Genomic DNA, 13,745 nt, shown 5'->3' with positions numbered 1-13,745 from the left:
ACGTAGTGCTCAAGAGGTAGCAAGAAGGATTTCTGGCGCCATTGCCGGGGAGTCTACGCAAAAGTCAATATACCAAGTACCCATCACAATCCTTATCTCCCGCATTACATTATTTGCCATTTGCCTCTCGTTTTCCTCTCCCCCACTTCACCCTTGCCGTTTTATTCTCCCTCTCTCTCTCTATCCTCCCTCTTTTTCTCTATTTGCCTCTTTTTGCCCGCTTCCTTTTTGTTTGCTTGCGTGTTGGATTGCTTGCTTGTCATGATGGCTTAAGATAACACTAAATTGTGTGACTTTACCAATACTAACAACAATGATTTTATTAGCAATACGATTGCTCCTCTTACCGATGTTGAATCTTGTGAAATTAATGCTGCCTTGCTGAATCTTGTCATGAAAGATCCGTTTTCCGGCCTTCCTAGTGAAGATGCCGCTACCCATCTAAATAGCTTCATTGATTTGTGTGATATGCAAAAGAATAAAGATGTGGATAACGATATTGTTAAATTTAAGCTATTTCCTTTTTCTCTTAGAGATCGTGCTAAAGCTTGGTTTTCGTCTTCGCCTAAAAATAGTATTGATTCATGGAATAAGTGCAAAGATGCTTTTATCTCCAAGTATTTTCCTCCCGCTAAGATCATCTCCCTTAGAAACGATATTATGAATTTTAAGCAACTTGATCATGAACATGTTGCACAAGCTTGGGAGAGGATGAAATTAATGATATGTAATTGCCCTACTCATGGTCTGAATTTGTGGATGATTATACAAAATTTTTATGCCGGATTGAATTTTGCTTCAAGAAATCTTTTAGATTCGGCCGCGGGAGGCACTTTTATGGAAATCACTTTAGGAGAATCTACTAAACTCCTATATAATATTATGGTTAATTATTCTCAATGGCACACTGAAAGATCTACTAATAAAAACGTGCATGCGATAGAAGAAATTAATGTTTTGAGTGGAAAGATGGATGAACTTATGAAATTATTTGCTAGTAAAAGTGTTTCTTCTGATCCTAATGATATGCCCTTGTCTACTTTGATTGATAATAATAATGAATCTATGGATGTGAATTTTGTTGGTAGGAACAATTTTGGTAACAACGCGTATAGAGGAAATTTTAATCCTAGGCCTTATCCTAGTAATCCCTCTAATAATTATGGTAATTACTACAACAATTCTTATGGAAATTATAATAAGATGCCCTCTGATTTTGAATCTAATATTAAAGAATTTATTACTTGGCAAAAGAATTTCAATGCTTTGATTGAAGAAAAATTGCTTAAGATTGATGAGTTGGCTAGGAACGTTGATAGAATTTCTCTTGATGTTGATTCTTTGAAACTTAGATCTGTTCCACCTAAGAATGATATCAATGAGTCTCTCAAAGCCATGAGAATTTCCATTGATGAGTGCAAAGAAAGAACCGCTAGGACGCGTGCTAAGACAGATGCTTTTATAAGAGCGTGTTCTTCTAGTTCCAATGAAAATAAAGATGAACATCTAAAATTTATTGATGTGTCCCCTATTAAATCTTTGTTTTGCAATATGAATCTTAATAATGATGGGACTGAATATGATCCACCTTTACCTAGAAGGCGTTCCAAGAATTCGGAGTTTTTAGATCTTGATGCTAAAATTGATGAAAGTGGGATCGAAGAAATTAAAACCCTAGATGTTGCTAAACCCACTATTTTGGATTTCAAGGAATTTAATTATGAAAATAGCTCTTTGATTGATTGTATTTCCTTGTTGCAATCCATGCTAAATTCTCCTCACGCTTATAGTCAAAATAAAGCGTTCACTAAATATATCGTTGATGCCTTGATGCAATATTATGAAGAAAAACTTGAGTTGGAAGTTTCTATCCCTAGAAAACTTTATGATGAGTGGGAACCAACTATTAAAATTAAGAATAAGGAACATGAGTTCTTTGCTTTATGTGATTTGGGTTCTAGTGTTTCCACGATTCCAAAGACTTTGTGTGATTTGTTAGGTTTCCGTGATTTTGATGATTGCTCTCTAAACTTGCACCTTGCGGATTCCACTATTAAGAAACCTATGGGAAGAATTAATGATGTTCTTATTGTTGCAAATAGGAATTATGTACCCATAGGTTTTATTGTTCTTGACATAGATTGCAATCCTTCATGTCCTATTATTCTTGGTAGACCTTTCCTTAGAACGATTGGTGCAATTATTGATATGAAGGAAGGAAATATTAGATTCCAATTTCCGTTAAGGAAAGGGATGGAACAATTTCCTAGAAAGAAAATTAAATTACCTTATGAATCTAGTATGAGAGCCACCTATGGATTGCCTACCAAAGATGGCAATACCGAGATCTATCCTTGCTTTTTATGCCTAAGTAGGGGCGTTAAACGATAGCGCTTGTTGGGAGGCAACCCAATTTTATTTTTATCCTTGATTTTTGCTCCTGTTTAGTAATAAATAATTTATCTAGCCTCTGTTTAGGTTGTGTTTTTTTGTGTTTAATTAGTGTTTGTGCCAAGTAGAGCCGTTGGGAAGACTTGAGGAAAGTCTTGATATCTTGCTGTAAAAAACAGAAACTTCAGCGCTCACGAGAACTGCTGCCATTTTTATTTGGAAAGAGATATTTAGTTAATTATTTTTGCAGATGATTAATAGATAAATTCCTCACGTCCAGCAAGTTATTTTAGAATTTTTGGGGTTCCAAATCTTGCGCTAGATACAGATTACTACATACTGTTCTGTTTTCGACAGATTCTGTTTTTCGTGTGTTGTTTGCTTATTTTGATGAATCTATGGCTAGTGAAATAGTTTATAAACCATAGAGAAGTTGTAATACAGTAGGTTTAACACCAATATAAATAAAGAATGAGTTCATTATAGTACCTTTAAGTGGTCTTTTGTTTTCTTTCGCTAACGGAGCTCACGAGATTTCCAACTTTATGTTTTGTGTTATGAAGTTTTCAAGTTTTGGGTAAAGATTTGATGGATTATGGAACAAGGAGTGGAAAGAGCCTAAGATTGGGTATGCCCATGGCACCCCCAAGATAATCTAAGGACACCTAAAAGCCAAAGCTTGGGGATGCCTCGGAATCCCCTCTTTTCGTCTACTTCTATCGGTAACTTTACTTGTAGCTATATTTTTATTCACCAGATGATATGTGTTTTGCTTGGAGCGTCTTGTATGATTTGAGTCTTTGATTTTTAGTTTAGCACAATCATCCTTGCTTTACACACCTTTTGAGAGAGCCATACATGATTTGGAATTTGTTAGAATACTCTATGTGCTTCGCTTATATCATTTCAGTTATATAGTTTTGCTCTAGTTCTTCACTTATATCTTTTAGAGCATGATGGTGGATTTGTTTTATAGAAACTATTGATCTCTCATGCTTCACTTATATTATTTTGAGAGTCCTAAATAGCATGGTAATTTGCTTAAATAATCCTAATATGCTACGTATTCAAGATTAGATTTTTTTTCTTATGAGTGTTTTGAATACTAAGAGAAGTTTGATGTTTGATGATTGTTTTGAGATATGGAGGTAATAATATCAAAGTCGTGCTAGTTGAGTAGTTGTGAATTTTAGAAATGCTTGTGTTGAAGTTTGCAAGTCCCATAGCATGCACGTATGGTAAATGTTATGTAACAAATTTGAAACATGAGGTGTTATTTGATTGTCTTCCTTATGAGTGGCGGTCGGGGACGAGCGATGGTCTTTTCCTACCAATATATCCCCCTAGGAGCATGCACGTAGTGCTTGGTTTTTGATGACTTGTAGCTTTTTGCAATAAGTATGTGAGTTCTTTATGACTAATGTTGATTCCATGGATTATACGCACTCTCACCCTTCCATCATTACTAGCCTCTTCGGTACTGTGCATTGCCCTTTCTAACATTGAGAGTTGGTGCAAACTTCGCCGGTGCATCCAAACCCCGTGATATGATACGCTCTTTCACACATAAACCTCCTTATATCTTCCTCAAAACAGCCACCATACCTACCTATTATGGCATTTCCATAGCCATTCCGAGATATATTGCCATGCAAATTTCCACCATTCCGTATATCATGACACATTCATCATTGTCATATTGCTTAGCATCATCATGTAGTTGACATATTATTTGTGGCAAAGCCACCGTTCATTATTCTTTCATACATGTCACTCTTGGTTCATTGCATATCCCGGTACACCGCCGGAGGCATTCATATAGAGTCATATCTGGTTCTAAGTATCGAGTTGTAATTCTTGAGTTGTAAATAAATAGAAGTGTGATTACCATCATTCATAGAGCATTGTCCCCAAAAAAGAGAAAGGCCAAAAAAAGGGAAAGGACAAAAAAAGGGACAATGCTACTATCCTTTGCCACACTTGTCTTCAAAGTAGCACCATAATCTTCATGATATAGAGTCTTTTGTTTTGTCACTTTCATATACTAGTGGGAAATTTTCATTATAGAACTTGGCTTGTATATTCCAACAATGGGCCTCCTCAAGTGCCCTAGGTCTTCGTGAGCAAGCAAGTTGGATGCACACCCACTTAGTTTATTTTGTTGTGCTTTCATACATTTATAGCTCTAGTGCATCCGTTGCATGGCAATCCCTACTCCTTGCATTAACATCAATTGATGGGCATCTCCGTAGCCCATTGATTAGCCTCGTTGATGTGAGACTTTCTCCTTTTTGTCTTCTCCACATAACCCCCATCATCATATTCTATTCCACCCATAGTGCTATATCCATGGCTCGCGCTCAGATATTGCATGAAAGTTTATAGGTTTGAGATTACTAAAGTATGAAACAATTGCTTGGCTTTTTCATCGGGGTTGTGCATGATGAGAGCATTATTGTGTGACGAAAATGGAGCATGACTAAACTATATGATTTTGTAGGGATGAACTTTCTTTGGCCATGTTATTTTGAGAGGACATAATTGCTTAGTTAGTATGCTTGAAGTATTATTATTTTTATGTGAATATGAACTTTTATCTTGAATCTTTCGGATTTGAATATTCATACCACAATTAAGAAGAATTACATTAAAATTATGCCAAGTAGCACTCCGCATCAAAAATTTTGTTTTTATCATTTACCTACTCGAGGACGAGCGGGAATTAAGGTTGGGGATGCTTGATACGTCTCCGACGTATCTATAATTTTTGATTGCTCCATGCTATATTATCTACTGTTTTGGACATTATTGGGCATTATTATCCACTTTTATTTTTTTGGGACTAACCTATTAACCGGATGCCCATCCTAGAATTTCTATTTTTTTGCCTATTTTAGGGTTTCAAAGAAAAGGAATATCAAACGGAGTCCAAACGGAATGAAACCTTCGGGAACGTAATTTTCTCACCGAACATGATCCAGGAGACTTGGACCCTACGTCAAGAAACAAAGGAGGAGGCCACGAGGTAGGGGGGCGCGCCTACCCCCCCTCCCAGGCGCGCCCTCCACCCTCGTGGGCCCCCTGTTGCTCCACCGACGTACTCCTTCCGCCTATATATACCTACGCACCCCCAAACGATCAGATACGGAGCCAAAACCCTAATTCCACCGCCGTAACTTTCTGTATCCACGAGATCCCATCTTGGGGCCTGTTCCGAAGCTCAGCCGGAGGGGGTATCCATCACAGAGGGCTTCTACATCATCACCATAGCCCCTCCGATGAAGTGTGAGTAGTTTACCTCAGACCTACGAGTCCATAGTTATTAGCTAGATGGCTTCTTCTCTCTTTTTGGATCTCAATACAATGTTCCCCCCCTCTCTTGTGGAGATCTATTCAATGTAATCTTCTTTTTGCGGTGTGTTTGTTGAGACCGATGAATTGTGGGTTTATGATCAAGTCTATCTATGAACAATATTTGAATCTTGTTTGAATTCTTTTATGTATGATTGGTTCTCTTGGCAAGTCTCTTCGAATTATCAGTTTGGTTTGGCCTACTAGATTGATCTTTCTTGCAATGGGAGACGTGCTTAGCTTTGGGTTCAATCTTGCGGTGTCCTTTCCCAGTGACAGTAGGGGTAGCAAGGCACGTATTGTATTGTTGCCATCGAGGATAACAAGATGGGCTATTTATCATATTGCATGAATTTATCCCTCTACATCATGTCATCTTGCTTAAGGCGTTACTCTGTTTTCATGAACTTAATACTCTAGATGCATGCTGGATAGCGGTCGACGAGTGGAGTAATAGTAGTAGATGCAGGCAGGAGTCGGTCTACTTGTCTCGGATGTGATGCCTATATACATGATCATACCTAGATATTCTCATAACTATGCTCAATTCTGTCAATTCCTCAACAGTAATTTGTTCACCCACCATAAAATACCTATGCTCTTGAGAGAAGCCACTAGTGAAACCTATGCCCCCCGGGTCTATCTTCATCATATTAATCTTCCAATATTTATTAATTTCCTTTGCTTTATTTTACTTTGCATCTTTATCATAAAAATACCAAAAATATTATCTTATCAGATCTATCAGATCTCACTCTCGTAAGTGGCCGTGTAGGGATTGACAACCCCTTATCGAGTTGGTTGCGAGGATTTATTTGTTTGGTGCAGGTGCGATGGACTCACACGTAGCCTCCTACTGGATTGATACCTTGGTTCTCAAAACTGAGGGAAATACTTACGCTACTTTGCTGCATCACCCTTTCCTCTTCAAGGAAAAGCCAATGCTGTGCTCAAGAGGTAGCACTCCATTGTTCCGGAGAACGGCGTTTTAGTCATCTTGCCCATGAGGCATGGTTCGCAAGTACCAAGTGATTCATAATCAAGTGATTCCAAAAGTCCATCAGAATGGAGTTGCTTCATGCGCTTTACACCAATATGACCTAAATGGCAGTGCCACAAATAAGTTGCACTATCATTATTAAACTTATATCTTTTGGCTTCAATACTATGAACATGTGTATCTCTACTATCATGATTTAGTAGAAATAGACCACTCATCAAGGGTGCATGAACATAAAAGATATCACTCATATAAATAGAACAACCACTATTCTCTGATCTAAATGAATAACCGTCTCGCATCAAACAAGATCCAGATATAATGTTCATGCTCAACGCTGGCACCAAATAACAATTATTTAGGTCTGAAACTAATCCCGAAGGTAGATGTAGAGGTAGCGTGCGGACGGTTATCACATCGACTTTGGAACCATTTCCCACGAGCATCCTCACCTCGTCCTTAGACAATCTTCGCTTAATCCGTAGCCCCTATTTCGAGTTGCAAATATTAGCAATAGAACCAGTATCAAATACCGAGGCGCTACTACGAGCATTAGTAAGGTACACATAATTAACATGTATATCAAATATACCTTTCACTTTGCCATCTTTCTTCTCCGCCAAATACTTGGGGCAGTTCCGCTTCCAGTGACTAGTCCCTTTGTAATAGAAGCACTCAGTCTCAGGCTTAGGTCCAGACTTGGGTTTCTTCACTTAAGCAACAACTTGTTTGCTGTTCTTCTTGAAGTTCCCCTTCTTCCCTTTACCCTTTTTCTTGAAACTGGTGGTCTTGTTGACCATCAACAATTGATGCTCATTCTTGATTTCTACCTCCGCAGCCTTTAGCATTGCGAAGAGCTCGGGAATTGTCTTATCCATCTCTTGCATATTATAGTTCATCACGAAGCTCTTATAGCTTGGTGGCAGTGATTGAAGAACTTTGTCAATGACACTATCATCAGGAAGATTAACTCCCAGCTGAGTCATGTTGTTGTGGTACCAGGCATTCTGAGTATATGTTCACTGACCGAACTATTCTCCTCCATTTTGCAGCTGTAGAACTTATTGGAGACTTCATATCTCTCATCCGGGCATTTGCTTGAAATATTGACTTCAACTCCTGGAACATCTCATATGCTCCATGACATTCAAAACGTCGTTGAAGTCCTGGTTCTAAGCCGTAAAGCATGGCACACTGAACTATCGCGTAGTCATCAGCTTTGCTCTGCCAGGTGTTCACAACATCTGGCGTTGCTCCTGCAGTGGGTTTGTCACCTAGCGGTGCTTCCAGGACATAACTCTTTTGTGCAGCAATGAGGATAATCCTAAAGTTACAGACCCAGTCCGCGTAATTGCTACCATCATCTTTCAACTTAGCTTTCTCTAGGAACGCATTAAAATTCAACGGAACAACAACACGGGCCATCTATCTACAACAACATAGACATGCAAAATACTATCAGGTACTAAGTTCATGATAAATTAAAGTTCAATTAATCAAATTACATAAGAACTCCCACTTAGATAGACATCACTCTAATCATCTAAGTGATCACGTGATCCATATCAACTAAACCATGTACGATCATCACGTGAGATGGAGGAGTTTTCAATGGTGAACATCACTATGTTGATCATATCTACTATAGGATTCACGCTCGACCTTTCGGTAACAGTGTTCCGAGGCCATATCTGCATATGCTAGGCTCATCAAGTTTAACCCGATTATTCTGCATGTGCAAAACTGGCTTGCACCCGTTGCATGTGAATGTAGAGCTTGTCACACCCGATCATCATGTGGTGTCTCGGCACAACGAACTATAGCAACGGTGCATACTCAGGGAGAACACTTATACCTTGAAATTTAGTGAGAGATCATCTTATAATGCTACCGCCGAACTAAGCAAAATAAGATGCATAAAGGATAAACATCACATGCAATCAAATATAAGTGATATGGTATGGCCATCATCATCTTCTGCCTTTAATCTCCATCTCCAAAGCACCGTCATGATCACCATCTTCAGCGGCTTGACACCTTGATCTCCATTGAAGCATCATTGTCGTCTCGCCAACTATTGCTGCTACGACTATCGCTACCACTTAGTGATAAAGTAAAGCAATTACATGGCGATTGCATTTCATACAATAAAGAGAAACCATATGGCTCCTGCCAGTTGCCGATAACTGTGTTACAAAGCATGATCATCTCATACAATAAAATTTAGCATCATGTCTTGACCATATCGCATCAAAAACATGCCCTACAAAAACAAGTTAGACGTCCTCTACATTGTTGTTGCAAGTTCTACGTGGCTGCTACAGGCTGAGCAAGAACTGTTCTTACCTACGCATCAAAAAACGACAACGCGGTATAGTGATTGCTTTTTGATCTTTAGAAAGAACCCTGTTCATTGAATCCGATTCAACTAAAGTTGGAGAAACTGACACCCACGAGCCACCTGTGTGCGAAGCACGTCGGTAGAACCAGTCTCGCGTAAGCGTACGCGTAATGTCGGTCTGAGCTGCTTCATCCAACAATGCCGTTGAATCAAGAATCAACTAGTGATGGCAAGCAATATGTATATACCTATGCCCACAACTCCTTTGTGTTCTACTCGTGCATATAACATCTACACATAAACCTGGCTCGGATGCCATTTATGGGGAACGCGGTAATTTCAAAAAAATTCCTATGCACACGCAAGATCCATCTAGGTGATGCATAGCAACGAGAGGGGATAAAGTTGTCTACGTACCCTCATAGACCGTAAGCGGAAGTGTTATGACAACACGGTTGATGTAGTCGTATGTTTTCACGATCCGACCGATCCTAGCACCGAAGGTATGGCACCTCTGCGATCTACACATGTTCAGCTCGGTGACATCCTACGAACTCTAGATCCAGCTGAGTGTCGAGGGAGAGTTTCATCAGCATGACGACGTGATGACGGTGATGATGAAGCTACCGGCGCAGGGCTTCGCCTAAGCACTGCAACGATATGATCGAGGTGGAAATCTGTGGAGGGGGGCACCGCACATGGCTAAACAATCAACTTGTGTCTATGTGGTGCCCCCCTCCCCCGTATATAAAGGAGTGGAGGAGGGGGAGGGCCGGCCTCTCTATGGCGCGGCCAAGGGGAGTCCTACGCGCACCGGGAGTAGGATTCCCCACCTTCCCTAGTTGGATTAGGACATCAAGGAAGGGGGAGAGGGGGAGAGGGGGGAAGAAAATGGGGGGCCGGCCCCCAACCCAAATCGGATTGGGCTTGCGGGGGCGCCCCCTCCTAGGATCCCTTCTCCTCTCTCCCACTATGGCCCAATAAGGCCCATATACTTCCCGGGGGGTTTCGGTAACCTCCCGGTACTACGGTATATGCCTGAACTCACCCAGAACCATTCCGATGTCCTAACATAGGCTTCCAATATATCGATCTTTATGTCTCGACCATTTCGACACTCCTCGTCATGCCCGTGATCACATCCGGGACTCCGAACAACCCTCGGTACATGAAAACACATAAACTCATAATACCGATCGTCATCGAACGTTAAGCGTGCGGACCCTACGGGTTCGAGAACTATGTAGACATGACCGAGAATCATCTCCAGTCAATACCCAATAGCGGAACCTGGATGCTCATATTGGTTCCTACATATTCTACAAAGATCTTTATCAGTCAAACCGCATAACAACATACGTTGTTCCCTTTGTCATTGGTATGTTACTTGCCCAAGATTTGATCGTTGGTTCAATACCTAGTTCACTCTCATTACCAAAAAGTCTCTTTACTCGTTTCATAATGCTACATCCTGTAACTAACTCATTAGTACATTGCTTGCAAGGCTTGTAGTGATGTGCATTACCAAGAGGGCCCAGAGATACCTCTCCGATACACGGAGTGACAAATCCTAATCTTGATCTATGCCAACTCAACAAACACCATCAGAGACACCTATAGAGCATATTTATAGTCTCCCAGTTATGTTGTGACATTTGATAGCACACTAAGTGTTCCTCCGGTATTCGGGAGTTGCATAATCTCATAGTCATAGGAACATGTATAAGTTATGGAGAAAGTAATAGCAACAAACTAAACGATCATCGTTCTAAGCTAATGGATGGGTCAAGTCAATCACATCATTCTCTAATGATGTGATCCCGTTAATCAAATGCCAACTCATGTCTATGGTTAGGAAACATAACCATCTTTGATTAACGAGCTAGTCAAGTAGAGGCATACTAGTGACACTTTGTTTGTCTATGTATTCACACATGTAGTAAGTTCCGGTTAATACAATTCTTGCATGAATAATAAACATTTACCATGATATAAGGAAATATAAATAACAGCTTTATTATTGCCTCTAGGGCATATTTCCTTCACTCTTTGGTCTCGGAGGAGAGCGATGATTTGCCACATCCTACGACATTCATCTTTGGAGGCGTTATGGATGAGAAGGTTGAGCATGGGACTATCCCTTCAACCAAGGCAGCGATAGTAGTTGATCATGGAGAAATTTGCGCCTACATCTCTCCGACACCCACATATGATAAGATGCCCCAATTCCCATGTGAGGAGAGCCACCACCACATGAGTGACATGAGTGACTCCACCATATGTGACATTGAGTGCATTTCCTATGAGAGGATGAGTGTGACCACTACTAGCCCCACACTTGAGAGCATGCCACACAGCCTATGTGAGGTTGAGAGCCATTTGAGTGACTCCATCAACCATACGAGTGAGAGCATCCAAGAGGGAGTGAGTGAACCACAACACTTAGCGAGTGAGGTAGGTGACATGACATGTGAGGCCACTATGATTTCTAACGACCTAACCTCTACTCCTAGTGTGTTTTCCTTTTTGGTGCTAGATCTCCAACAAGACAAAGTGCCAATCCTCGACGAGTCCATACCTCCAATGGGAGAACTGATGGCCATGGTGGACGATGATGCACCCCCACATGGTTCCATCAAGATGAAGATGACCATGACTTGGTCTCCGACACCTCACCTACAACACATAAGTGATGCTCCAAAGGTAACTAGGTGATGGTGCTTCTCTTGTCCCACTAGTGGACTATCGTACCAACGATTGCTTGCATGATGAAGATCACCTTATGGATTCATCACATACTATGTCTTCTACGTGCTTAAATATGCCACCCATTTATGATGAATATGATGATGAGCATGTTGAATTCCCTACTTGTGATGCTATGCTCCATAGGTTATCATGTGAAAATTCTATTGGTGTCACACCCTGATTTTCATGCCACAACACTTAAGCTAATTAATCATGATAAAATGTGGTTTGTCTAAAACTTTTGAGTGTTTAGGTCTTTGCTTGATTTGATTTTTGTGTGTTGGATGCAAGTGCTCTAAAAATCAAATAAATCCTCCAACTCTTATACTCCTTCTCCTTGATCCAAAACCTTGCCCAATGATCATGCCATGTGTGCAGGACATAAAAATAATTTCTTGCAAAAATATTTTGGCCAAAAAGAATTTTCTAAATTAGGTTTTCCAAAACCCCCTAAATTGAGACTTGAACTACAAGTACTTAATTAAGGGTGTGAAAAATCTTTCAAAAAGTATATTTGAAACCTATTAGGTATAGGGCTCCCATAAAACACAAAAATATAATTTTAAAAGTTATTTTCCTATTTTATTTAAAGGCTTTTTCTTAAGGCCAGAAATGGTCTTTAATAGGTTAAAATTATTTTTATGTTTCAAAAATATTTGAGAAAATTTAGGGAAGCTCAGTGGACATATATTGTCCATATATAAGAGTTTCAACACATGGTCATGTTCAAATTATTGGTGAAATCCTTCAAAAACTATTTCTGGACATTTCAAGCTTTTGAAATGTTTACAAAGAAAATATTCTCCATTAAATACAGGAAAATTCTATCATGTCCAAAATGACCTACTTGAGAATCCTACAAAGTGTCATGTCATGGAGAACAATATAGCCCCACCAAACCTTCTCAAAACCATTTCTGTCCTTTTCCAAGTTTGAACAACTTTGCACTACCATACATGTCCAAATGATCTCAAAATTTGCACACATGCTCAGATGGTCTAATAATTCACCTAGGCCAAGTGACACAAGTTGGAGAATAGTATAACTTGATCAAAGTGCCTCAAAACCTTTTTCTGTCCAGTACCAAATTTGAGCAACTCTACATTGCCAAGTGTCTCCTTTTGATCTCAAATTTTGTGGACATTCTCAAATTCCCAAATTATGACACTACCCCAAGTGTTGCATCAAGGAGAACAAGATAGCATGATAAAGTCCAGCCAAAACTGTTTCTTCCCATTTCTAGGGTTTATAGAAGTTGCATTGGCCACTTTCTCCATTTGACCTCAAAATTGGCCGGCACTACTAATTTGTAATGCCTCTCACTCCTGTTAAGTTTCAAAGCAAATTGAGCAACTTAGATAGCCCAAACCACCATCAAACACCTTTTGGCAGAATTTCGAAACTCATGTTTGGGCCACTTCCACTAATCTCCATGAGTTGAACTTTTTCCCACGGCCTCAACTGCTCCTCCTCTACCTCCTGCATGCTTTGCTACCCAAGGAGCAATGATTAAAGGGGGCAGAGACCCATTTTTCCCTTGGATAGCAGTTTTCCCTCTCTCTCTCAACCCCACCGCTCCTCCAGTGGCTTCCAAGGGCATCCAATGCCACTTTCTCATTGTTTACTCCCCTGCAGCTACCAGACACAAGTGGACGCGCTGGTGCGTGCAAAAAGCCGCGGACGCCGGCCAAAGACGCGCTCTGGAGCACGTCATCGCGCTCCCGACCGTTGACGTCGCGTCCCCCAACCACCTCGAGCCTCCCCCTCGCGTCAGTCGAGGTCCTCGACGTCCGCAACACGACAGCCGTGCAGGCCCCCTCCTCTTCCCCTCTCTCTCACCCCCTGCTGCCCGTGCCCAATGCCTTCCGGCTCGGCCAATGGGCGCACGAGCTCAGGACCCTCCTGGATCACGCC

The sequence above is a fragment of the Triticum dicoccoides genome, chromosome 4A (genome assembly GCF_002162155.2).
Source record: "Triticum dicoccoides isolate Atlit2015 ecotype Zavitan chromosome 4A, WEW_v2.0, whole genome shotgun sequence".
In the NCBI taxonomy this organism is placed as follows: Eukaryota; Viridiplantae; Streptophyta; class Magnoliopsida; order Poales; family Poaceae; genus Triticum; species Triticum dicoccoides.
This window is presented reverse-complemented; position numbering follows the sequence as displayed.